This window comes from Pipistrellus hanaki (assembly GCF_964339955.1).
Source record: "Pipistrellus hanaki genome assembly, chromosome: 6".
NCBI lineage: Eukaryota > Metazoa > Chordata > Mammalia > Chiroptera > Vespertilionidae > Pipistrellus > Pipistrellus hanaki.
The window spans coordinates 68,967,987-68,993,881 of record NC_140508.1 but is presented as its reverse complement, the minus strand read 5'-3'; the positions used below and the strand labels follow the sequence as shown (position 1 = coordinate 68,993,881).

The following is a 25,895-nucleotide window of genomic DNA, read 5'->3' as shown; positions in this document are numbered from 1 at the left end:
GGATTTAAAGTTTGGCGTTTCAGCACCTCAGGGAAATACCAAAATTTCATTAGAACCAGACACTGGATCCTCTTATCTTTGAATATTACATTTTGTCAGTTTGATAATAAATAAGATTAAGAATCCATATGAGAGATGTTAGGAAATGTCTTTTGAGCATTTATTCAAATACATTTTTTAAATTGACTTTTAGAGAGGAAAGGAGAGGGAGAGAAACATCGATGTGAGAGGGAAACATGGATTGGCTGCCTCCTGTATTCCCTCTACCTATGGCAGGTGGGGACCACAACCAGGTCATGTGCCCTGGTGGGGGATTAATGAACCCACAACCTTTCAGTGTACAGGACGACACACAACCAGCTAAGCCACACTGGCCAGGGCCAAATAAATTCTAAATCCTATAAACTCACATACCCAGCTGCATTATAGAATCAGAACCACTCTAATTTTCCCAATTTGAACATCTCAGACACTAGTTTATTTGTTTTACTGTCACCTGGCTGGCCTTTGTAAACTCCCACTGTGAAGTCAACACCTTGCTGTGTTTCTTTACAACTTTGTTGTTGCGAGTGCGGTAGTGTGTTTAAGAAAAGCGCAGCCTTAGCCTTTAGGCCACAGAATTTCAATGTTGGATGGGGCTTTGAAGCTGGTGTTGTATTAGATAAATCAGCTGCAAAATGCGTCTAAATTGACCATAAAAATCTTTATTTGCTAAGTTTTTTTGTATCAACCATTACATGGTAGGTTGATTAAGAAGAACTGTCAGAGGGTATCGGAGAAAGCAGTTGAAAGGATTTTTATCATAAACTCCGAGTTTAATTATTTTGCTCTCAGCCTCACTTCGTCCGCCTGGGAGCTCCCTGGGGGCAGGAAGTGGTAGACCTGGGCATTCTTGCACCCTGCTTCTGAAGCCAAGCAGTGTTTGATGCAGTAAAACACAGCTTTTGAACTGAAATAGTGTTTTGGACTTTCTTCCCCACCTGCTTATTTCCGTAGTGAAGGTGCACTCAGTACTTCCTTTCTTGCCAGATATGAGATAGGTAGGGGTGTCCTTGCCCATGAAGGAATATTCTGTCCTTTTTCCATTTCACTTTGGGGTCCCCGAAGCCTGTGTGTCTCCCTTGTCTACCTCCCAGAGCCACTCAGGAGCACTGGGACCATGAAGTCGCTTTGAGATTCTAAAGCAGATGCCTTAAGAAGGCAGCAGGAGGACACTTCACTTTAAATCTTGAGCCCTAGTTTCCTATCCCAGCTCTGCCATTACTAGTTTGCAGCCTTAGTTATGAACTAGAGGACTGGTGCATGGATTCGTGCACCGGTGGGTCCCTAGGCCTGGCCTGAAACCAGCTCTCGGACATTCCCTTGAAGGGTCCCAGATTGCGAGAGGGCACAGGCCAGGCTGAGGGACCCCCTGGTGCACAAATTCGTGCACCTGGCCTCTAGTATGCATGTAAGATCTTTGGTTAATCTCTTTCCATCCTTCCTCCTTCCCCCTTCCCTCTGAAATTCATCAGTCTGTTCCATGCCTGTGCATTGAGCGTCTGCCCCCTGGTGGTCAGTGTGCATCATAGCTATCAGTCGAAAGGTCAAACTGTAGCTTAGGCTTTTATATGTATAGATTATTGACATCGTTGAGCAACCATTTCTAGCCCTGTGAGTCAGAATCCTAGCTGAGCCTCTGAGATTCATTCCAGCCAGTTGCTCTGAGTACTCACCCTCTCAGGATGCCCTTTCTCATCCATAGCATTTTTTGTTGTCCTTGTCTTGACAAAACACTTTCCTTTGAAAAGTGCAATGGGCCTGGCCTGCACAGCTTTGCGATTGAGCATTGACCTTTGAACCAGGAGGTCAGGGTTTTATTCCCCATCAGAGTGTGTGCCCGGGTTGTGGGTTTGATCCCCAGTGTGGGGCATGCAGGAGGCAGCCAATCAATGATTCTCTCTCATCACTGATGTTTCTATATATCTCCCTCTCCCTTCCTCTCTGAAATAAACAAAAATATATTTAAAAAAATAAAATAGAAAGTGAAATGGGACTCCATAATTTCCTACAGATCTCTAAATTGTTATAAGTATTTTTAATGATGGAGACATGCCCTTCCATCTCCCAGCCAGCTCTTCCCATCTGTAGAGAGGCACTTTGCTTCTAAGGTGCACATGTGAGGAGTGCTTAGAAAGCCGGGGTGTTACTGACGGAGCAGACTCCCCACTCTTCCTCCAGGCTTGACTGCAAGCATCATCCCGAGTCGCTCTCTGCCATGTTTTTGCCACCAATCTTCCATTCCTTTGGTAAGAAGCTGTGGTCAACCCAAAAGCTTATAGCTAAAACATAAAATGAACACCCTCCCCTCTCTTCTTTATAAAAATAAGAACATAATATGTTATCCTTATCCTTTCCTAAGTGTATGTGTGTACATGTGTATGCACATATATATACATGTGTGGTTATGTGAGTATGTGGGGAGAGTATTTAAAAAAAAAAAAACACACAATAATTATTTTCCTTCAAGTGCTTTTCATAAAACTTATCCTGAGATTTTTAGATCCTGGCAGGTTTCTCAGGACTTTCTTCAATAGCAACACCCTTAAAGCTTTGGCATATCATTCATCAGTTCGTTTCTCATTATGGAGATTTATTCACTCACATATTGTTATAACAGTATCTTGGAGAACAGATTCTACCATCGCAGAATAAAAAAATAGCACTCATCACTGTTTACCTCTCTTTGTTCAAGATGAAGTAATCCAGAAAGACCCACTTAGCTTGGTAGGCCTGTGGATAGAGCACCATGAACACTGGTCCAGCACTCCCAGCTGCTCTCAGCGTGGACACAGCCAGTTCTCCCACGCCTGCCAGCAGCATCGGCGGTTGCTTGTAATGTCAAGTGCAGAGTTCTGTGTTAGAGTTGGTGAGCACATCTACAGCCTCACCCAGATTCAGCCATTTAAAATCAAATTCTTGTAGGGTACCTCCCACCCAAAGTGAGGCTAGGTGGTGATGAGTGCTTACCCGAGGCCAGGTACTGTCCCAATAATTTCCTTGGTAGGTTTCCACAATAATTGCATGAAGTAGGACTGTTTTTATGGGATAGATGAGGACACCGAGGCTAAGCAACCGGCTTGGCATCACCCAACTACTCAGTGGCACTAACAGGTTGGACCCGGGCCTCCTGGATCTGGAGCTGTGTCTGCAAAGAGGAGTGTCTCGGCTGCCACACCCACCCCTGCACCATTGCGTTTGTTCTGCTCGGTAACCTTGCTTGCTCACACACCTTCCTTCATGCCATCCACATCCAGCCTTCCTTCAGGTTCATATTTTCTACACAGAGAACGAATATTCCAGCTAATATTTCAGTATCCCCTTGCTTTCTACATTGTCTGAAACAGCTCCGTATAGATGTTCTCCCATACTTGCCCCTCCTCACGCACATATCTCTTTGTGTCTGCATTGTCGTGAAGAAATAATTATTTCTTGCCATTGAAATAGGTTGGTCTCCTCTAGCTTTCTAAAACAGGAGTAGCACGTTTAAAATTCTGTTTATTTCAATAACGTCTCTGGACAATCATTACCCTGTGTTTAAAATTCATATTTCCTTTTATCTGTTAAATGTGTAATTGACTTTTGACAATTTCTTTCATCTCCCCTCTCCTTTCCCTGCATGGAAAGGACAAGAGGGAATTGTGATTGACCTCCTGTACTGCATTCATTATTCTGAGTCATCTCATTTTATTTTACCAGGCTTTCCTCTAAATAATAAGACTTGGCTTTGGGAGAAGGAAACAAACAAAACACTTTTCACTCATAACAATAATGACTTATCTTATTTTTAAGCTTTTTTTTTTTTTAATAACATTTCAGCTTTGCTCTGTGTGAAATAACAATAAAGGTTACACCTCTTTTATGAATATAAAGGGCCGTATATTTCTTCATAAAAGCATCCAGATGAATAGGCTGTTTTGAAATAACAATTATTCAAGTCACATACCTTAAAATAACATACTTTATATGCTAATGATAATCATGTTAATCTCATTAAAACATCTTAAATAAAATATGGGTGCTGAATGTGGAAATTACCCAGATTCCGTAAATGTATATAATAATGGGACAATCAGCCCTCCTCAGATGTGAGCAAACTTCTAGAGTGAAAGGGAACATCAAACGTCAAGAGAAAATTCTAATATTATAAATTGAAATTACTTACATTTGTGAAAAGAATAAAACTAGACCAATGAGGTTTATTAAATGCTTGCGAGTCAGTGTAGCTTTGAGAACCTGGATTTGGTGGATTGAGAGATGAGTCATAGAACCAGCTGGCAGCTGGCATGTTCTTTGTGTCACCGTTATGCATGTCTGCATGTCTTACAGGGCTGGTCAGCCCGTCTATAAATAGGCCAGCTTCTTCATTAGCTTCTGTAGGCAAGGGCCTACTCCTACTTAAAAAGAAGACCTCAGCACATTATTCTGTGTAAGACAGTTTTATAAATGACTTTCACTTATTCCAGGTATTTTGACTTTATTTTGAAAAAAAGTTCTTACTCTATTGAGGTCATGTTATGGTAACTATCATATGGTTTAATAATCAAAGTAGTCTTTTGAGTTACATGTTATTCTCGTTTCAAAATGAAATCCTGTCTTTTATTTTCTTTCTTTTAAATCATGCTGATTTTCTGCTAGTAACATGTTTTAACTTGTTAAGCAAGTGTTACAATGGTTTAACTTGCTAAGCCAAGCAGATTCCAAACTGTTGCTAGAGCTGACAATGAATAAGGACACGACACAGTGGACGGCAGTGACCCAGAGTCACAGAATCGAAGTTTCGATCCCCGTTCTGTGGCATGATCAGTGTCACCTGAGGCCTGCCACTTCGATAGCACTGTGCTAACCTGGTTGTTACTCAACAGGGAAGGAATAACGGGAAAACTAGAGAATGAATGCATACCGTGTACACAGTGTGGTCAAAACGCTGCACCTAATGCTCTTCGGGTCTGCTCCCTGCTGACCGGTGTGGAAAGGGAATGGACAGAGGCAGCTCAGACACAAGCCCGTAAACATCTGTGTGATGTGGGCAGGGGCTTGGCTGTCAGTCACACCCGGGAGCAGGCAGGTGGCCAGAATGGGCATGGCTGCTGCAAGGGCAGGAAACATGAACATTTAAACTTGTGAGCAAAAGTCCCGCCCTGCCCTCCCTCAGCTCCTGGCTGGCTGGCTCGGTGTCCGCTCGGTGTCCTGCTGCAGGGCGCACTCCCTGCACTCACCGCGTGGCTCAGGCTGCTGGGGCCGCAGAGCGGCTAACGGACTTGAATTAACGATGCTGAGCTGCTCGTAGCCCCGGCTGCCGCCTGGAAGGGAAGCTCTGGACACTGGCCCTCCTGTTGGTTTGCTGAATCCTCAGCTGCCCCTCATGCAGGGCCAGCTTAAGGGGTATTGACTTTGCAATCCGAAGAGTATAACTCCTCATTCCCGGGGGGCTTCTGAATCAGCTGCACCCCAAGAACTCCACTCCCACTCATGCCTGGAAAATCTAACCCCCGGATTCCTCTGGCAACAATTTTACATACATTAGTCCTCTATTTTCAATTAAGGGTAATATTTCCCTTATTACCCTCACAGAGTCTATGGCAGAGAACCAATAAGATGATCTAGGCATTTGCACAAAATAGCTATTGACCACGCTAAGCACCAGAATGATACCAAGTGCTGAAAATGTAGCAGAGCACAAAGCATACAAGGGGGTGACACTGTTCACAGGGGTGCATGGCTAAGTGGGGCGGGGGCACGAGAGGAAAGTGATCACTGTAGACTGTGACGCGCACTGTGACTGGCAAGAGCCTCCATAGAGAGGACGGCCTCAGAGCTGGGCATGCCTCTCAGAAGGAGCGACAGAGGTCAGCGGGTGAAGTGCAGCCACCAGATGGACAGCAGCAGGAGAGCACTGCAGCATGTGCAAAGGCCCTGCGCCTGGTGCCCCGGGAGGTATGATGGAGCAATCTTCTAATAAGCAACATGTGCTTAGTTTTCCAAATCATCTTACTATTGAGGTCACATCTCCCTCCCCGCAGAATCCAGGGCTTTCTAAACGGCCTGCCCTCGGGCTAAGCGTGGCCTAGAAAGAAAAAAACCAAAACAATGGCTTGGGTTTTGAGTGCTTCAGAAGGTACTTTAAAGTTAATAGCGTAGATCTGCATGTTTAAAACCTTGGCTTTTCCTGGCAAGATGCGGACAGAGAACTTAATGCTAGGAAATGGACTTTGAACAGGAGCACAGGCCTGGAGGTCTGAACACATACATTATAGATAGGACAGGAATGCATCATTATATTAGAACTTTATTTTTCCCCTCCTGGAGAAGTGAACAACCCCCCAGTTGTCTCTGTTGACAGAAGCCATCACTAAAAAGAATGCCTTGAATCTAGAAGAAGAAAATTAATTTCACCTGAGACATTCCCACTTTCAATTAGAATCCAGCTTACTTCCACCCAATGTGCGTTTCTATGACGACCCATGCTGAGAAGCCTAAGTCCATCCTCCTCCAAAAATGGCATTCATTTCAATCTCATGTAAAGAGAAGACGGGTACTTATCACCGCCATTGCAAATGTGCTCATGTATTTATTGCTCACATCTTCACATTTAGACAGAAGCATGTTGGCTTCAAGCAAATGCTAAAATGCTCAAAGAAGTAAACACAGGTCCTTTTTACATAATGGCTTTTTTTTTCCCAAGTGTAAATATAATAGAATATATTTATTTGGTAGTTTGTGGTCAACCTACTTTGGAAGTTAGTTTAATTTATTTTTGTTTTCCAAAGACACGAATAGGTATTTGCTACTATTTGCAGTGTTGTTGTGGACTGTAATATGTTGGAACACTTAAATACTTTGCTTTATGTAGAAGGAGGCAGTAATGAAAAACAGTAAAATCATCAATTGCTATAGTAACCACTAGAGGTCTACTGATATCAGATTTCTGCCAACATCCTTCATTTCTTTTTTTTTATTTTTTATTTTTTATTTTTATTTATTTATTTATTTATTTATTTATTTATTTTTTTAAATAAGTTTTTATTTATCATATTATTACAAATGTTCCTTTTTTCCCCCCCACCATTGCTCTCCTCCACCAGGTTCCCACCCCACCCTCTGCCCTTTCCCCTCTCCCCATTGTCCTCATCCATAGGTGCACAGTTTATGTTCAGTCTCTTCCCATGCCCCCTCTCCCCTTTTCCCCAAGAATCGTCAGTTCACTCCCCTTCCATACCTCTGATTCTATTATATTCAACAGTTAATATTATTCATCAGATTTTTTAAATTTCCTTGGTTTTTAGATTCACTTGTTGATAATTACGTATTTGTTGTTCATAATTTTTATCTTTGTTTACTTTCTCTTCTGAAAGAACCCCCTTCAGCAATTCATATAATTCTGGTTTGGTGGTGATGAACTCCTTTAGCTTTTTTTTATTAGTGAAGCTCTTTATCTGGCCTTCGATTCTGAGTGATAGCTTTGCTGGGTAGATTATTTTTGGCTGTAGGTTCTTGCTATTCATCACCTTGAATATTTCTTGCCATTCCCTTCTGGCCTGCATGGTTTCTGTTGAGAAATCAGCTGACAATCGTATAGGTGCTCCTTTATAAGTTACTACCTTCTTTGCTCTTGCTTCTTTTAATATTCTCTCTTTGTCTTTTGCTCTTGGAATTTTAATAATGATGTGTCTCGGTGTGGTCCTCTTTGGATTCCTTTTGTTTGGAGTTCTGTGCGCTTCCTGGACTTGTAAGTCTAATTCTTTCACCAGGTGGGGGAAGTTTTCTGTCACTATTTCTTTCAATATGTTTTCGATATCTTGCTCTCTCTCATCTTCTGGGACCCCCATAATTCTGATGTTGGTTCGCTTGAAGTTGTCCCAGAGGTTTCTTACATTATCTTCAATTTTCTGGATTCTCTTGCCTTCTAGCTTCTGTGGAGGAGTGTCTTCTGGCTCTTTATGTTCCAAATCTTTGACTTGATTCTTGCGATCTTCCCTTCTGTTTTTAGGACTCTGTAAAATATTTTTTATTTCAGACAATGTATTCTTTATTTCTTGTTGATCCCTTATCATTTCTTGTTGACTCCTTATTAATTCTAGTTGATCTCTTTTCATATCCTCATAGGCCTTATCCATCTTTTCTAGGAAATTCTTGAAAAACCTTATAAGCGTAGATTTGAACTCTATATCCAGACGCTTTTTGTCCTCCATTTCTTTCGTTTGTGATCTATTTTGTTGTCGCATTTCGCAGTTACAGACGGGACGGGGTTTCAGGGTGGAGCCTGCAGCTTTGGCTTCCGTCAGCCCCGCCCTCCCAACATCCTTCATTTCTACAAATATTTGAAATGGACACTTTCATGTGCAGTTAAGTGAATGACTTCTTTCTGTGGTGTGTGTGTTTCATTCTGCAGACTTTTAATTCCACATAAAATTAAGGGTGTGTGGTAGTTTCTTGGATTTCTGTTTGGGTTTGGTTTGTTTTGTTTTAGGTTTTTGTTTGTTTTCTCCTCAAGTTGTGTTTAAATACTGTGTCATGACTATTCACTGAAGAAAATAGCTTTGAAGTGCTTGGTGAGTACTGATTACTTAATTCATTCACACATCTATTTTTTCAGGAGAAATGTCTGTCTGGCTTTTTATTCCGTGGGCCGTATGAATTCGATTTGAGTCTAAAGCCAGAATTTACTACCTGGTGTTATCCATTTTTTTTACTTTGACTTGGGAATGTACCTCCAGGGAGTCTGCAGTGCGCATGCAAATCGAATGTAAGCAGAGCTCACCATTCAAGGACTAAAGTTGTTCGGTCGCGTTGCTAAAAACAGATGCCTTCTATTTTGTGAGAGATAATAAATGTTGCTAGCCAACATTATGCAGAAATTTTGTGTGTAAGGACCTTGAAAGTATGAAATGTTACTGTGCTATTCAACATGATTTGCCATGTTACTTCATTTTATATAAATGAAGATAGTGGGTCAAAACTGGCTTGGCTCTGTGGATAGAGCGTTAGCCTGCGGACTGAAAGGTCCTGGGTTCGATTCTGATCAAGGGCAAGTACCTTAGTTGTGGGCACGTCCCCATTGTGTGGGGGGGGGCGCTGCAGGAGGCAGCTGATTGATGTTTCTAACTTCCTATCCCTCTCCTTTCCTCTCTGTAAAAAAAAAAAAAAAAAAATCAATAAAATATATTTTAAAAAATATCAAAAGAAGGTAGTGGTTGAAATCTGTGTGCCAGAATGAAGGCACCCACCTCTGAACCCAGTGCTGAGGAGGAACCCAGCGTGTTCTGTTCCTGGGATGGTCCATCTCCCTGTTGGAGCACAGGGGCGTTGAAGAACTAAGACACACCAGGTGGTCTCAGGTTCTCCTGCATTCACAGCCCCTGGCAAAGTCCCACTTTGAAATCACCTTCCTCCTCTCACTCTCTCCAGCCTCAGCCCCCTCGTCTTGCAAAGCTGAGAGGTGAGCTTGGCAACATGGTGCCATCTGGTTGGGAAGGGGAGGAAGGAACATGTGTAAGTCATGGAATTCCTCTCCTCATCAGCCAAACAATTATGAAAGCATCTGCAGTAAAAGGAAAAGCATCTGAATTTAAGGAAACACTATCTACATTTTTTTTTTTTTGGAATGCTTACTTCTTTTTTAATAATATATTTTTATTGATTTCAGAGAGGAAAGGAGAGGGAGAGGGAGATAGAAACATCAGTACTGAGAGAGAAACATTGATTGGCACGCCCCACTCTGGGGATCGAGCCCACAACCCGGGCATGTGCCCTGACGAGGAATTGAACTGTGACCTCCTGGTTCATAGGTTGACGCTCAGCCACTGGGCCACACCGGCCAGGCTTTTTGAACACTTAGTGAGCTGCCCCAGGTTTATTTTCAGCCACCACTCTACCAAGGGGGCAGGAGCAAAGGGTGACTTCCGTTCAGTCCAGGTAACCTACACACATGTGTTTGCCAGGCGTTGCTCTGTCGCTTTTCACTCAGTCCAGGGTGGCCCTCCCTTGCAGGCCTGGTTCCTCCCAACTCCTCTCCCCTGATGGTCATTTTGTGTCCACATAGGGGCAGCCATCTTTGACCACATGGGGGCAGCCATCTTGTGCGTTGGAGTGACGGTCAATTGGCATATTACTCTTTTATTAGATAGGATATGTAAGATTAGTGTTTATTCATTCAACACTAATTCGGCAAACATCTTTCACATATCTATTATGCACTAATGATTAAACTAAATACATATATATGCTAGTTCTTAATTATGCTCTCTCCTCACATTTTTATACTTTACTAGTAGCCCTGCACATGAATCTGTGCACCAGTAGTTCTCTGCAGGGCCTGGCCGCTCTACGCCTGCTGCCCAGAGGCTCTCCGAGGCCCAGAGGCCCATCACAGCTGGGCACGGAATGCTTGACTTGTCGCCTGGGTGATGACACAAGTGTTCTATGCCCTTGCCTAGCCAGAAGTCCATCTTTGGCCAGGTGGGGAATGCTTGCCTCGTCACTGTGGCAATGAAGTAAGTACTCCACCAGGCCGCTCACACTGCCCGCTTTCAGCGCCCGCCCCCCGGGCACTGGGGGACTCTGGCAGGACTGAGAGGATTGGGCACCTCTATCTTTGTGATGGAGAGATGGCTAATTTGCATATTACCCTTTTATTGGATAGGATAATACACATAAGTCACTACTCCATGATAATATAAAGCCTTTTTTTGTTTTATACGACACCTTAGTATGAAATTTGGGCCACTTAGGGCATATTCACCTCTAAGTTAATTTGAAGTTTTGTTTCCTGGAGAAATTAATGCTGAATGTCTGAGAAATACTTTGTAATTTGGAGTCAAGCACAGAGCGAGGCAGTGTTTCCTCATCTACATAGCACCTGTGTGCTGAGCAGCTCAGGGCGTTCCATGGACAGCACCTCACCCCCACCCATTGCCTTCTGCACTCACTGCCAAACACAGAGAAGCAATATTTCTTGTCTCAGGTCATGTAGGCCTCTTCCTTAGAAACCTACTCTAGACCTTCTCTAATCCCTGGTTTTCTCACAAATATGTCTATTTTCTCCTAAAACAGTGAATTAATTCAACTCATACATACCAGGCATTGCTGTGGGTACTTGGGAGAAATCAGCAAACCAAACAGGAAACAGACACTCTGTGCTTTTCAAGCATTGCATTCAGTTTTCAACCTGCATATACACTACTGGTCTGTTTTCCAACTCACTAGTGCTCGTTATGTTTATTATCCATTGTATCTATTAAATGCTGAATTTTAATTACTTCACATGTAACATTCTTGAATTTCCTTTTATAGATTCCAATTCTGATGAAATTCACACTTCTTTTCCTCTATCCTCTTTAACATAATAATCAGTTATTTTACAATCCATTTCTTACAACTCCAATAACCGGATTATCTGTGTATGTCCATTGTCTCTTTTCTATAATCACTATTTTTCTTGATCCTGTTTCTTGGTTTGCCTTATACTTTTTAATTTATGGATATTGTGTATTCCAGAAGGTCTCAGGAATGGTGCTGGTTGTGGTCTTACTTCCGTCCCACTACCCTTTCAATGAGAACTTGCCTACTCACACCCAGACTACCTTTTTTGATGTGAAATCCATCTTTTCCCCCCCTTATAGTATCATAATATCATGAGATTTCCAAAAGTCTTCTTCCCTTCTCTGCCAGTGAACAGCAGATGCTGATAGTCTTGGTCTCTCTCCACAGGAAGTTCCATTTGTCCTGAGGGAGAGCTGCCTAGGGCATGTTGGGGCATAGTTCCTTCATTTCCTTCTCTCCGGCAGCTTGGGCTCTTCAGTGCTGGCTGCCTGGTGGCTGTCTGATGCCTTCAAACAGCCCTGCAGCCTGCACGTTTAGACATTTGCTTTCCTGGGAATCCTCCATGGTGGCATTGCCTACACCAATCCATCCCATGAAGGCAGCGTCTACTGCTCCTTTGGTGATACCATGTGCCTGCCTCCCCGGGCCGGGACAGTTCTCTGCTAGGTCCTCTCGTAGCATCCTGTGCATCATTACATGACAGTCTGTCACCAAGCGGTAGAGGCAGTGTACTTGTCTATCTGTCTCTATTGCTAGACCGTAGACTTCTAGAAGGCACATCATTTTTTTTTTTAATTTCCTTTTCTGAACACATGATTGGTGCTAAATAAGTGATCATTTAATAAACAGTGAGGATAGGCATGTATGTGTCAGTTCCTGGACCACACCGGAAGCCCTTTATCTAACAGTTATTTCGGAGTTTGTTTTCCTCTATGTTTATGCTTTTAAAATCTAAATATTTTACCATGCATTTACAACTTTTTTTTTTTAATTTAAACCATCTGTAATTTATTTTGTTATATAATGTAGTACTGAGTTATTTGTTTCTTTTTATTTTATTTTATATCTTAGAAGAATAAATAGTAGTGTCAAAGTAAGCTGCAAAAATAACAGGTTTTTTAATTGACTGCAATATTTTTAAACAGTGTAAGCCCATAATAATTAGTAGATTTATCTTTCTATTTTGACAGGCTGTAGTATTTTTAAATGTTATTTTTCACTTTGTGTCATTAGGTATTAAAATCATATAGATGATGTGAAAAAAGACATTTTCATGTACAAGTAAGAATTTTTACATATTTGTTTTTAAAATTCCTAGTTGGAATCCACCCTCCTCCCCCGTAGGGAGCATCCTCAGATTCCTTGGGAAAAAGTTAGCTGTTCCCTTTCTTAACTTCCCAGGACCCTTTATTTCCACTGTGCTTCCTAGTTCCTCATCTGGCTTAGTTTCCCCTCAGGCGGTTATAGTGTGCTTACATACTCACATTGTCTGCCCCCCAACACATACACGCGTGCGTGTGTGCATACACACCCACACACATACACTCACTCACACTGGGGTAAACTTTTAGAGATATGGCATTCTTTCTCTCTGGTTTTCTCTTGTATCTCCAGCTCCTCAAACTGTCCTGGCACAGAGCATGTGCTGAACAAAGGCCAGTTGCTATTAGATGGTGAACCTGCTGAAGACAGGAACAGCACCTGGAATATCATTCAAAACCAGGGCTTTTTTAAAATATAGATTTAACAAATAACTCATTCTCTTGTGAAACTAAAAGGGATTATGTCGTTTATATTGAAAGATCCCACTAATTGTAGTAAGTCACAGTTGTTCAGCAAATAGTTCTTCAAACAGAATTAATACACAGGATCTACATATTTAAACTTGACTTCATTCATTATTTGAATACATATTTATGTACTGAATTTTATAAACCCATAATAATTAGTTATATAGGATTAATACTTCTGATATATTTTAGAATCCATAGATATCATATATTCATTTTACTCTATTAGATATTAAAATCATATAGATGGTATGAAAAAATACTTTGGTACAACTATTGAGTGCATATACATGTGTTTGGAACAGCAACAATCCTATAAAAGAAAAAGGTAATATGCAAATTGACTGACTATTGAGCCATCGCATACAAGATGGCCACCCCCCTGTGGTCACAAGATGGCTGCTAAAAGATGGCCAGCAGGGGAGGGCAGTTGGGGTTGACTGGGCAGGGGATGGAAGTTGGGGGCAACCAAGCCAGCAGGGGAGGGCAGTTACTGGCAACTGGGTCATCAGGGGAGGGCAGTTGGGGGCAATTGGGCCAGCAGGGGAGCAGTTAGGCATCAATCAGGCTGGCAGAGGAGTGGTTAGTGGGTGATCAGCCAGGCTGGAGAACGGTTAGGAGCCAGCAGTCCCGGATTGCTAAAGGGATGTCCAACCTGTGTGATTGGGCCTAAACCAGTAGTCAGACATCCCCCAAGGGGTCCCTAATTGGAGAGGGTGCAGGTTGGGCTGAGGGACATACTCCCCTCCCCTGCCCCAAGTGTAAGAATTTCGTGCACTGGGCCTCTAGTGAATAATATTTAGTCTCTGTCTTGAAAATCCTAAATAAAACCGGACTTTACATAGTATTTTCCATATTCTAGGAACTGTGAGGAGATTGTTAAGTATGTTTACTCCTTGAATTCTCATAATATTTCCATTAGATAAGCACTGTTTCCCCCCACACACTTTTAAAGTGAGGAAACTGAGGCCTGACAAGATTAGCAGTGCATTTGTCTGTGCGCAGTGTCCCCAAAAGTCCAAAGACGGGGCCTCAGGCTTTCTACCAAAGGCGGCTTTTAGAAAACGGCTCTTCACCTGCCCTGTGCTCCCCCTGCCCCGGACCCAGGGTCTCTCGGCCTCTTTCCCCAGAGCTTCCTTGGGGTTCAGCTTCAAAACTGGTTTTGAAAACAATGCTCTTCCCTCTATTTTATCTGGCCCTCTTCCTCCCAAGACAAACATATTACTATAATTTAACAATTACACTGATTATCATGTTGAAAAATTATGGGCTTATAAAATTGACCCGTGAAAATTATAAAACTCTTAAATTTTGAACAGCATTAATTTCTTGCATTTATATAACCTTAGTGAAAGGTTATAAATCGCTTTCAAAATTGAAGTCTAAATTGGTGTACTCTCAGCATGACCTACTTAAAAATAAACTTTAGAAAAAAAAGAATATTATCCTTTGGGGCAAAGGAGAGCTAGAAAACATACAATGTGACTGATTTCCAGGTAGTTAGTCTTAAAGGATTAGCAGATGGTAAACATTAGCTGTTAGTGCTGGAAATTATTTTTTAACAATTTTTTTTTTTTTTTTTTTAGCTAAGAGGTTTATCAGAAATAAGTAATTCTGGTTGGTTGATTTTGAAAGTACCATATGTTGTTTACGTATTTTGGCATTTATCCAGTTTCCCTGAAGATGAGAGTGAAAAATGGAAAGGAAAAAAAAAAAAAAAGCTTGTTACTAATTAGATAATAATGCACATAATGGAAGCAGTTGCCGTAACTTTTTGAATTATGAGAATGTATTGGAAAGAGCTGTGCGAATAGGATCATGGGGGCAGGCCCTGCTGGTACCCATGAGGCAAGGGCATGTGTCCTGCAGACACGAACCAAGGCACACATGAAACACATTTAACTGTTATTCTAACTATGATAGAAATTAAAAAGCCACATGGGTTTCACAATGGCCTGTCCATGTTATATGTATGACTCAGTGTAAACACGCAGTACCTTTAATATTGACATTCTACTAGTAGTTAATATCTTGAGGCTTTTCTTTTCTTTTTCTTCTCTCTCTCTCTCTCTCTCTCTCTCTCTCTCTCTCTCTCTCTCTCTCTCTCTTTTTCTCTCTCTCTTTTGTTTTGTTAATCCACATGTAAGGATTTTTTCCCCATTGCTTTTTAAAGAGAATGGAAGTGAGGGAGGGGGGAGAAGGAGAGAACATCGATATGAGAGAGACTCATCAATTGGTTGCTTCCTGCATGCACCTTTGTCTGGGTGGAGATTAAACCTGGACAGGTTCATGCCCTTGACTGGGAATCAACCCCAGGGCCCATGGGTGCCTGGGATCACACTCTAACCACTGAGAAACACCAGCCAGGGCTATCTTAAGGCTTTCCCACACATTTGGGTGATAAACAACAAGTAACTATGATAGCCTGTCAGTCCCATAGGACTTAGGATCCGGCTAAGCCAGTGGTCGGCGAACCGCGGCTTGCAAGCCACATGCGGCTCTTTGGCCCCTTGAGTGTGGCTCTTCCATAAAATACCGCAGCCTGGGCAAGTCTGTTTTGAAGAAGTGGCATTAGGAGAAGTTTAAGTTTAAAAAGTTGGCTCTCAAAAGAAATTTCAATGGTTGTACTGTTGATACTTGGCTCTGTTGACTAATGAGTTTGCCGACCACTGGTCTAAGCTATAGGTTCCCTCACCTGTGAGTGACAGCAACATTCATAGAGTGATTCTCCCTTTGCACTCGAAATGGTAGGCGTAGATCAAGCATGTCAAACTCAAAGCCTCACACGGGCCAAATAAACAAGGCATGGGGCCTGCAGGCCTGGAGTTTGACATGCTTGGTGTAGGTGATGAGAATTATGTTGCTTCAGCCACAAAGGAGAGTAATGACAGCCTTGTGTGGGGCAGGGTGGTGTGTAGAAGAGGCTCCGGGCACAGGGGATTGAGAAGGGGGAAGGACAGCGGACACCCTGGAGTAGAAGGGACATGTGGGTCCTTCCTGGGTGGACACCGCACTCAGGGTGGGTTGTACATGGACCCTCTGCTGCCAAGAGAAGAAAACTTCCCCAGCCCCGTGTCCTTTCCTTTTAATGAAAGAGATGGACGATGGATGGATGGGCTGAATCCACAGGAATGTTTCTGAAGAGAAGTGAGTGTTCAGAAATGTACTCAGTCCGGACTAGTAGAATGCATTCTTTTTTGTTTGTTGGTTTGTATATCATCCGACTCTATCTACCAGGATCTTAGACATCATCTTATTAACATTGTTGCCTCCATAAATTTAATTAAAAATTAAAGATGAAAAAAATGCACTGTTGACTGTTTAAAAAAATGTGTAATAAAGTTATGTGTCAGTAATTTCCCCCAAACTGCCGCCGCTGTGTCTGTAAAGAGGACGCTGTGGTGCCTCATTCAGCCTGAGCTGATGGTGGATCTCCTCTGCCGCTGCACTCCGCTGAGGAGTGTTTTCCAGTGATTAAGGCTCCTGGTGGTTACTCCTGGGCTAATGTCTGTATGCAGATGTGGCTGCGAGAATGTGCTTTTGTTAGCATAGCCCCTCCCCTACCCGGAAGCTGCAAGGCTCCAGACAGGGAAGCTGGAGAGAGAAAATTAATGTGTGTGTGTGAGTGTGTGTGTGTGTGTGTGTGTGTGTGTGTGTGTGTCTAAGCTCCAGGTAGATACAGTCGGATGATATACAAACCAACAAACAAAAAAGATAGAGCTTTCCCCTTCATGATGCCATGCCTAACACATTACTCGGATTGCAGGAAAACTTTCGAGCAAACAGAAGGCTTGAAGATTAGGGTAGTGTTTTAAAACCGCTACCCAGAGCATTGGCAATTGGCAATGCAGCCTGCCTGGGAAGGGCACTTTTGTTAAATAATCCTGTGATCTTCCAGCCACGTTCCCACCCAGCGATCTCCATTCCCCCGTAGCAAAACGCACGGATAATTTATCAGCAGCCCAGCCGCCGGTGAACTTGCTGGGGGATCACCTCCTGGAGGAGGGAGCCCCTGGCCCTGAGGGAGAACTGAGTGCCTGCTTGCCGGAGTCTTTGAAGGTTCATCTCTGTAGTCCCACTGCTAGAATGTGCTCTGTTGTCATAGCAACACCACCTCCTGCTTCATACAGGAAAGATTAGCTCTTACTGTGCAAAGGAGAGAATTTAGGGGAAGTCAGACTAATCCCTGGGCGCACTTGGAGAGAAAGGGTGGACCGCGCCTGAGGGATGCCGCTTCCACAAGGCTAGACTGGGCGCGCCACAGGCGCGGGGGCTTACGTTGAAGAGCAGAATTCACAGTAAGTGTCCGCCCCTGCAGTCCAGGATGTTGATGGATGAGGCTTGTGGAAGTCTGGCTGCAGACCGTCCCACGCAGCAGGAGGATGCCTGCTGGGGCTCTGACCAGATTAGCGGTGCCTTCCTCGTCCAGGTGGTTGGAAAGGGTTGGCCACATCAGAAACTTGAGGGGACATTTTGGGAGACTTTTGAAACATCCATCTAAAATCCTGGGATCGTGTCAACATTAGATAAGCAAGGAAAGTGTTCCTATGCTTATGCACTTAATTTATTGACCTTCTATTTTTGTGCTTTTAAATTTCATAGAGAGAGAAAGACTCATTGAAAAAAAAACACACAAAAAAAACCTATATGTGTATGAAGGTGTGTTTTTCAACACTAAAAGTGATGAGATTTCATTTTAGGATTGCAAATGTGCTTTTTAAATTATGTGTGTGTATATATATATATATATATATATATATATATATATATATATATTTTTTTTTTTTTTTTCCCAAAATCTTTTCAGAAGTATGCAAGTGGCTTCGTTCTTTTAAGTGTGTTATAATATGACAAAAAGACGTTCTTTGGGGAAGATTAATTAATTTAGCTCTTCTGTGTGGTGCTACTGCTTAAATTTGTCAGCATAAGGCAGTGCAATGTGTAAATCCTCTAAGACTTTCTGTTGCCTCAAATGCATTTTGTTCTGGGGGTGCTGTGAGGTGGGTTTATTTAGATTTGTATTTGCACAGATCTTTCCACAATTACTAGGGATTCATTATATTGTAGCTGAAGAGCTGGGAAACCTTGCCGTGGATGTGAACTGTTTGATGTTAATAGCTACAATGGAGATGCCTGCTCTTTCAGAAACTTAATTACTTCAAAGTACACTTCAATCCACCTCCAAACATAAAGACATTCCAAGAACACCTAGGTTTTGCCTCCTGTGTTACTCATATGTACGCTGTGTGGTTTTGGCTCCCAGTGTGTATGACTCTAAAAGTGTGTGTTTTTCAATCTAAAGTGTTCATATCATAGTGAAAATTCATTATGCGGTCTGTCATGTTTTCTTGTTGTTTTGATCACGGCCATTTATTTATAATGTAAATTTAGAAACCGGGTTCTGCGTACCGAAGCCTAGGATCCTGATGTACTGTCACAGGACAATTAATATCACCGAGAAGGCTAAGTATAGCCATTACCATAAAAATCGCTAATTGCCATCTGAAGTGTGATTGCTCTGACTGAGAGGAGGGAGAGGCTCGGGGGCTGCAGCCGAAGCGGAGTGGAGACCACACGCATACCCCTTTTCCCTGGAACTTGATGCTCGCATAGACCAGGGGGCTGAGACATGAAGGGCCAGCCAGGTGAGGAGGGTACATGAAATCCTTCTCTTTGTATGTAAGGGAATACACACAGAATCATAAGGGTCATACTCGGCTTGACGGCATTCAGGCTGTAACTATGCAGGAGCCCGATGCTCTTAAGAAAATGGAGACAAAGCAGCAAGTCAGGAGCCCCTTTTGTGAGCGATGGCTCATTATTCCGACAACCTCTCTTCAGTGATTCCTCCCAATAGTTCACGATAGGGCCCTTCACAATCACAGAGAAAGCAAATCTGCTGCTTCTCCCCAGCCCTCCCCTCCCCCATATAAAACAAATTAGCATGGCTATCTCTCTTCATGGACTTGGGGCAAAAAATGAGGAAACCGATGACCTCAGGCCTAAAAAAAGAGAGACTTTTGGGGCTCATGTAGGCTGAGCTCAGAATCAATCAAAGAGAACTGGGAAAGAAGAAGATGGCTGAGAAGAAGGGGCCCCATTGATTGAGATAACAGAATAAAGCATACAAAAATAACTAAAGAAGGATTGAAAAGGGATTGAGTCAGAGACTTAACTCATTCGCTACCTTCACCCAAGTTTCTTAGAGGTATTCTTAACCAGTTACAGAAAAGCAAAACAACATAACTTTTTGTCATGGCGCTTAGAACGTCCCGATTCCTGTCTCATGTACTTGATTTCTTTTATGATAAAGTGGGGACTGAACCATTGCCAGTGCTGCAGGTTGCAGAGGGTGGGGGTGGGCTGCCTCTGAGGCTGCTCTGATTGGCCTCTGCTGCTGTGCCCAGGTCTCACTGGAGAGAAGAGGTCACTTTCCAAGGCCCAGTCAGTCCTGGGGAGCCAGCCCCTGGGGAGTCTGAAAGCACAGGCCACCCCATTCCCCAGCTGGCTGCAGAGGTTCTGAATGTCCCTGGGAGAGCCAGGAGTCCGTTGAAGATGGAAAATCTTTAGGAAATCAAGGTGGTCTGAAAGCTCTGGGGTTGGGGACCTAGAAATGGTGGGAGCATTTGCGTGTGAAAGCAGAACATACACAGAGAGAGAGGGGAGAACCTCCCCATCAGCTTGTAGGGAGCACTCTCCAAGTAACCTGGTGTGAGAGGCCTGAGGGCACGATTTCCTAATGGTCAGGTTTCATGGGAACTGAGGAAGGCTTCTAAACCTCCCAGTACGGTTACTGTACATATCGACTTAACAAAAAAGGCAACACTGTGGTGTGAACACTTTGCTTTTGCTTTTAAAAACCACATTAAGGTTCAATTTGACTATGATGTGAGGTTCAGTTCTATGACACCCTGTTGGTTGGAAAGACCACTCTGTAGAACTGTGAGATAGAGATGATTCATCTTCTCTTTTTAAAAGTTTAGGGGTTATGCTGATATAAAAAACAAAAACAAACAACCTTCTCCTTATATGTTCAGGGTTTGACCTTATATGACCCTGGAGAAATATGTAAGATGCTAAATTTATCTGTCTTCTTAGGGCACATGTGTCAAACACAAGGCCCGCGAGCCAAATCCAGCCCGCTAGGCTTTGCAATGTGGCCCGCACCGCGCTGTCATCACTGCACTCCGCTGTCAGTTTATGACATTGTCAGTTTATGACTGTTCAGTAAACCATTCGGCCCGCGATTTAGGCTGGATTTTAGATTTTGGCCCCTTCTCTGATTGAGTTCGACACCCCTATCTTAGGGTAAGCAAACAGGTAGCCTGGTGTATGGGGAAGATGGCTGGCATAAATTAGGTTTCAGAAAGACCAGAATGTGAGTCTGGGCTGTAAACCTTTGTTGATGTACATTAGAAGGCAGATGGGGCCAGTGAGTATTGGTGACCCAGCAGAAGAAATCGGAGCAGTGCTCTGTGGAGGCATATCCTACACATGTGGAGTGAGATGAATGGGCCACAGGGGAACTGATTAGGACTGAGACCTAAACTAGGAGAGAAGCACTGAGAGTTAAAACTAGGGACCAGGTGAGAAAGAAGTCACAGACACATAATCAGTGGAATTCATGTATTAAATTAAATCAACCAAGACTTATTTAGCCTCTGCCAAGTGTCAGGTGACAAGACAGTTGCAAAATGTTAAAGTCAGGCATTCAGAAAAATAATCTGGTGACAATCACTGATAGAAAACTCAATGCGGTCCATCTGAAACTAATACAAAATAATATTGAGGGTAAAGTGTAATTGAAAAATAATTATAGAGAAAAATATATAGCCCACCCTACATGGTACCCTGGTTGAGTGTTGACCTATGAACTAGGAGGAGGGTCATGGTTCCATTCCCTGTCAGGGTACATGTCCAGGTTGTGGGCTTGATCCCCAGTGTGGGGTATGCAAGAGGCAGCCTATCAATGATTCTTTCTCATCACCAATGTTTCTTGGTCTCTCTCTCTCTCCCTTCTGCTCTGAAATCAATAAAAATATATTGTAAAAAAAGAATTTTGTATATATATATATGTTGTATTAAGCAGTATGGCAAAGCAAACATAGTATAAGCTTGGCAGATGATTGGGTAGCATTAAAATTTTTTTTCAAACCTGGAACCCTAGGTAGTCTGAAAGCTCTTGGGTTGGTGAGAACCATTGGTAGACAAAGGGGAAGTCGATAGGAAGGGGGGTTTTGGAGGAAATCAATGGTGGTAATAAAGGCAGCAGTAAATCTTGTTTCAGACATCTTGTTTGATCTTTAAGTCTTAAAACGCAAATACTACTTTTAATTGTAGTAGTTAAGTTACTCGTAATGTAGTTTATTTTAGTTCCCATTATTGATGAAATTCCATGGCATCTTTTATATATATATATATATATATATATATATATATATATATATATATATATTATTGATTGTTTAAAGAGAGAAATGGAGAGGTATAGAAAGCTAGAAACATTGATGAGAGAGAAACGTCGATCAGCTGCCTCGTGCACATCCCCCACTAGGAATGTGCCCGCAACCAAGGTACATGCCTTGACCGGAATTGAATCTGGGACCCCTCAGTCTGCAGCTCTATCCACTGAGCCAAACCGGTTTCAGCTCCATGACATCTTTAGCATTCATTCTGCTGCTCTCTCTTTGTCCTTTCCTCTTTAAAGTGTGTGAATAGCAATTAAGAGTATGTGAGAACTTGATGTCAGTTTTTTTGCTCAAGTACAACTTTTTAGTGTGGTTAAAAAGAAGTTTATCACTTATTACCAGAGTCTGACAATTCCAAAATTTAATAATTTTTTTGCTAGAGAACTGTTATGCTCTGCTCTTGGCATTAATTAATGATAAAAGTAAATTTAATATATAGAAAAAAAGTAAATAGCTGAATTTTTTTAGAAAAACCGCTTTTGTAGGACCTGCCCTGTTAGGGCCAGCAGTATTGTTTCTTTTATGTGGAGAACTGTCATAATTTTCTATCTGTGTAATCCCAAAATAGTGATAGTAATTATAATAACAACCTCAACAATTAACATGTTGTTCCTTTGTAGTTCATAATGGTTGGGGAAATAAAGCAATCATGCCAAAATAAGACCCCTCTCTGCCCATATAGGAGAAAAAGGAAACCGTTTATTATGCAGTAAGAGGTGTTGTGGAAGTGACTGCAAAGCCTGGGTAGACTTTCACACCTATTTATATGGCCAAGTAGAATAAGGAACAATTACCATTTCTCTATCGCCTTAAGAGATACATAGATGCATTATCTTCTGTCTACCTTGTGAAAGCCTTGAGCAAACTCTGCAGGCATGCACTTAGAAGTTGAGGGTTCACAAGTTCGAATCTTGCATGGGCAACCAAAAGGCTGGTCCTCTGTCACACCTCTATGTTTTCCAAAAGACACCCCCCAGAGGGGCTGGTGGGTGGGAGGCAGCTGCCTCTCTCCTCAAGGAAAGCTTATCCTCTTATCCTTCTGTAATACACCTTTTTATACACATGATCTCATTTAATTCTCACACTACCGCCAGGCACACACAATTATATCCTGTTTTAGAATGAGGAAACTGATGCTTAGAAAGGTCAAGGAATATTTTTAAAGTCATAAGACTAATAGAGGATTATTCCAGATCCCTCTGCAACTTGCACTCTCGTTTCTTAAATGAGGCATTTTGGATGCTACATGGAGAATTAATGATAAGGAAACAATCATTTTTTATAGTTTTTGCCTGGGATGTGTGTGTTTGTGTGTGTGTGTGTGTATATGTGTGTGTGTGTGTGTCTTATGTTTTAAATAAGCAAGCTATTGGACGCAGTGTAGATGAAACTTTCTACATAATATCTATGTCAAGGAATCGTTTGGGGAGTGAATATAACTAATATGAGGAAACTTGCACTGTACTAGGTGCTTCAGATCTGATCATAGCCACTTCCTGTCACAGAACCATCTTGTCCTCCAATAAGAGGACAAGACAGTTGGGGCTTCAATAGAAATAATGCTTTCCTCAGATTATTCATCCATCCATTCATGTGTCCACTCATCATTCATCCCATCAGCATTTTTTAAAATATATTTTATTGATTTTTTACAGAGAGGAAGAGAGAGGGATAGAGAGATATCCATGAGAGAGAAACATCGATCAGCCACCTCCTGCACACCCCCTGCTGGAGATGTGCCCACAACCAAGGTACATGCCCTTGACCGGAATCGAACCTGGGACCTTTCAGTCCTCAGGCCAACGCTCTATCCACTGAGCCAAACCGGTTTAGGCCCACCAGCATTTTAATCCCTTCGTCTAGGCCTGCCTTTCCATAGGCACGCTGCGGGAAATGCAGAAACCAGAGGCTGCCTCTCCTCTTAAATACAGTACTAAGCCCTTCCTTGACGTGAACCAGGGAAGGGGCTGGATGCTTTGCCAACATTCACTAATTTAATCTCATCAGCGTAGATGCCATCCCTGTCCCTGTTGTCTCTACGAGGAGACTAAGTTGACGTCTAAACCACTCAACTAGTAAGTGGGAGACTCAGGTTTGAATCTGTGGTTTTCTGACTGCAAAGCACATTCATTCTCTTAACCACAGTGTTGTTGTGCCTCTTGCACGGATATGGATACAGAAAGTGCTGTGGCAGAGGTTCGGACCAGGTATAGTACTGACAGAAAGGAGAGCATGACAATATCACGAGGTGGAGAGCCTCTGCGGTACAGTTTTCTTCAGAGAGTCAACACACAGTCTTTCTATATAAAACTCTTCCCCGGGATTCTTCTGGGAGTGTCTCACACACAGAAGCTTGCTCTCCCAGGTGCTTCTTAAAAGAGAGCAGCCCCGTGAGATCACACACCTACCAGCGTAAGTCCCAATTACTGCTTCGATTTTCTTTATCTTTCTTTCTTATTTCTCTGGTTGTTTCACAAACAGTCTGTGAATATACGGGCTACCTTTCCTTCATTTTGCCTAAAAGTTTGGGCGATTATTAATTAAAGATCCGTAGACAACTTTTCCCCAACATTTCCTCTTCCATGCGGATCTACCGGAGTTCATAACAACTGGGATTAGAAAACGGTGGGCACATTCCCCTAGACCAGGGGTCGGCAACCTGCGGCTCCGGAGCCACATGCGGCTCTTTTGAACCTTTGCTGCAGCCCCCAGCAGGTCCGACACTAGCAGGGCAGATAGCAGGGCGGGGCGGGGAGCTGTATCACTTATGTCGCAATGGTTTTGCGGCTCCGAGGTTTTTTTTCCCCTTCGAAAACGGGTCCAAGTGGCTCTTTATGTCTTAAAGGTTGCCGACCCCTGCCCTAGACTTTAGAAAACACCATCACCTTCTTCGTCTATTTTCTTTCTTTCCTTTCTCTTTAAATTTACAAAGAAAGGGGGGCTTGTTTGGAGGGGAACCGCGGGAGTTTTCCACTTTGGAAAGTGAGGGTGCCATCCCTGGCTAGGGAGGACGGCTCTTTCTGGATGCAGCCTTGGTTCGTAGGTTTCACTGACTGTTGGAGAGAAAGTCAGGACGTTAGAGCCAGAGAAAGGAAAGGGCCTAGTGTATGATCTGGTCTTCAGTGGGACCAGTGGCTCAGTGTCGGAGCCAAAACCTCTGAGCAGACCACAGGGTGTGCACACTCTGTATCCCACAGGAAAAGCTCCTCACTCTTTGGTCCTGAAGCACCTCCAGGCACCACCTGCCCGAGTCTGTCCTTTCCAAACCTCATGCCGCACTCCCTGCGGCAGGACCTGCTTTGGAGGTGATGACTTTGTGACGGAATCACTCATTTCTCCGGCCTTGCAGTAAGGGCCAGCTCTGAGATGGTCAAGTGTAGCCCTGTGCGATGAATATTAAGACCAGCTCTCCACATTACAACATGGCCAATGCAGTGATCTGTGAAACAAACTTCAGGTCATTTTTTAAAAGGAGGAGAAACAAACTTTGATTGATAAACAAACAGTCTAGCCTTGTCTAACACTGGTAACCCGTTAGTGCAACAAGAAAAAGGAAAGAAAGGCAAGCACATGCAATGCATGGCCAGCGCTCAAAAAGAAGTTGATGGATTCGGGCAATCCAGAAAACATCGTGTTAGAACATGCTGCCTGTGTGAATGCTCTCTCAGACATTGCTCTAGGCAAGCAGGACATTGAAGGTGGATAATCCCATTTGGGTTTGTTTTCCTTTTGCTAATAACTTCCCCAGGGATGACTATTACCTGTATCAGAAGGAGACATGTGCTTCTCTTGTCACCACCAAGTAGGGGGTGCCGGGGTCCTCCCTGCCTGGAGACCTTCCTCTGGCTGCTGGTCCTCACAGGGGTACTTGGGGGGGGGGGGGTGGGCAGGGGAAAGGAGCTCAGGAACATGCTCTTACATTTCCTGCTCTTTTGTTGTTGTTACAAATCCTCACAACAGCATTCCCAAGTTCTTCTCTTAAGGTTTCCTCAGAGCTTAGCATTTTAACCCGTTAACTTTAGCACCATTTCTTCTTGACCCCAAAGCTCTGTTTGTTTTGGGGGCATGCCCTCGCCTAAATTGTGTATCAGTTCTGATCTGGTCAAGAGACACAGCAGTGCTGGGACTGGCATGAAATTATTAGCAACTCTTTTATCTTAAACATTTGAAACTGCTAGGCTTTCGAGAATTACCAATGAGAAGCAAATTCTGGGTTAGTGGACCAGTGATGAAAAATTAGCTATATGGTCTGGCAAATGTGTTCATCATGTTTTCT

At 42.9% G+C, this 25,895-nt stretch overlaps 1 protein-coding gene across 7 annotated transcripts in view; it reads left to right on the top strand.

Annotated features, from left to right (window-relative positions):
* NOL4 (nucleolar protein 4) overlaps nucleotides 1-25,895 on the top strand; it is a gene marked incomplete at its 5' end in the record, with an annotated part of 199,607 nt that overhangs the window by 68,850 nt on the left and 104,862 nt on the right. The window contains one exon of one of the 7 annotated variants that reach the window (XM_084888714.1): nucleotides 17,353-17,449. The exons of the other annotated variants lie outside the window; for them this stretch is intronic. Of the gene's footprint in view, nucleotides 1-17,352; nucleotides 17,450-25,895 lie in introns of those variants that run through there. 7 annotated transcript variants of the gene reach the window in all.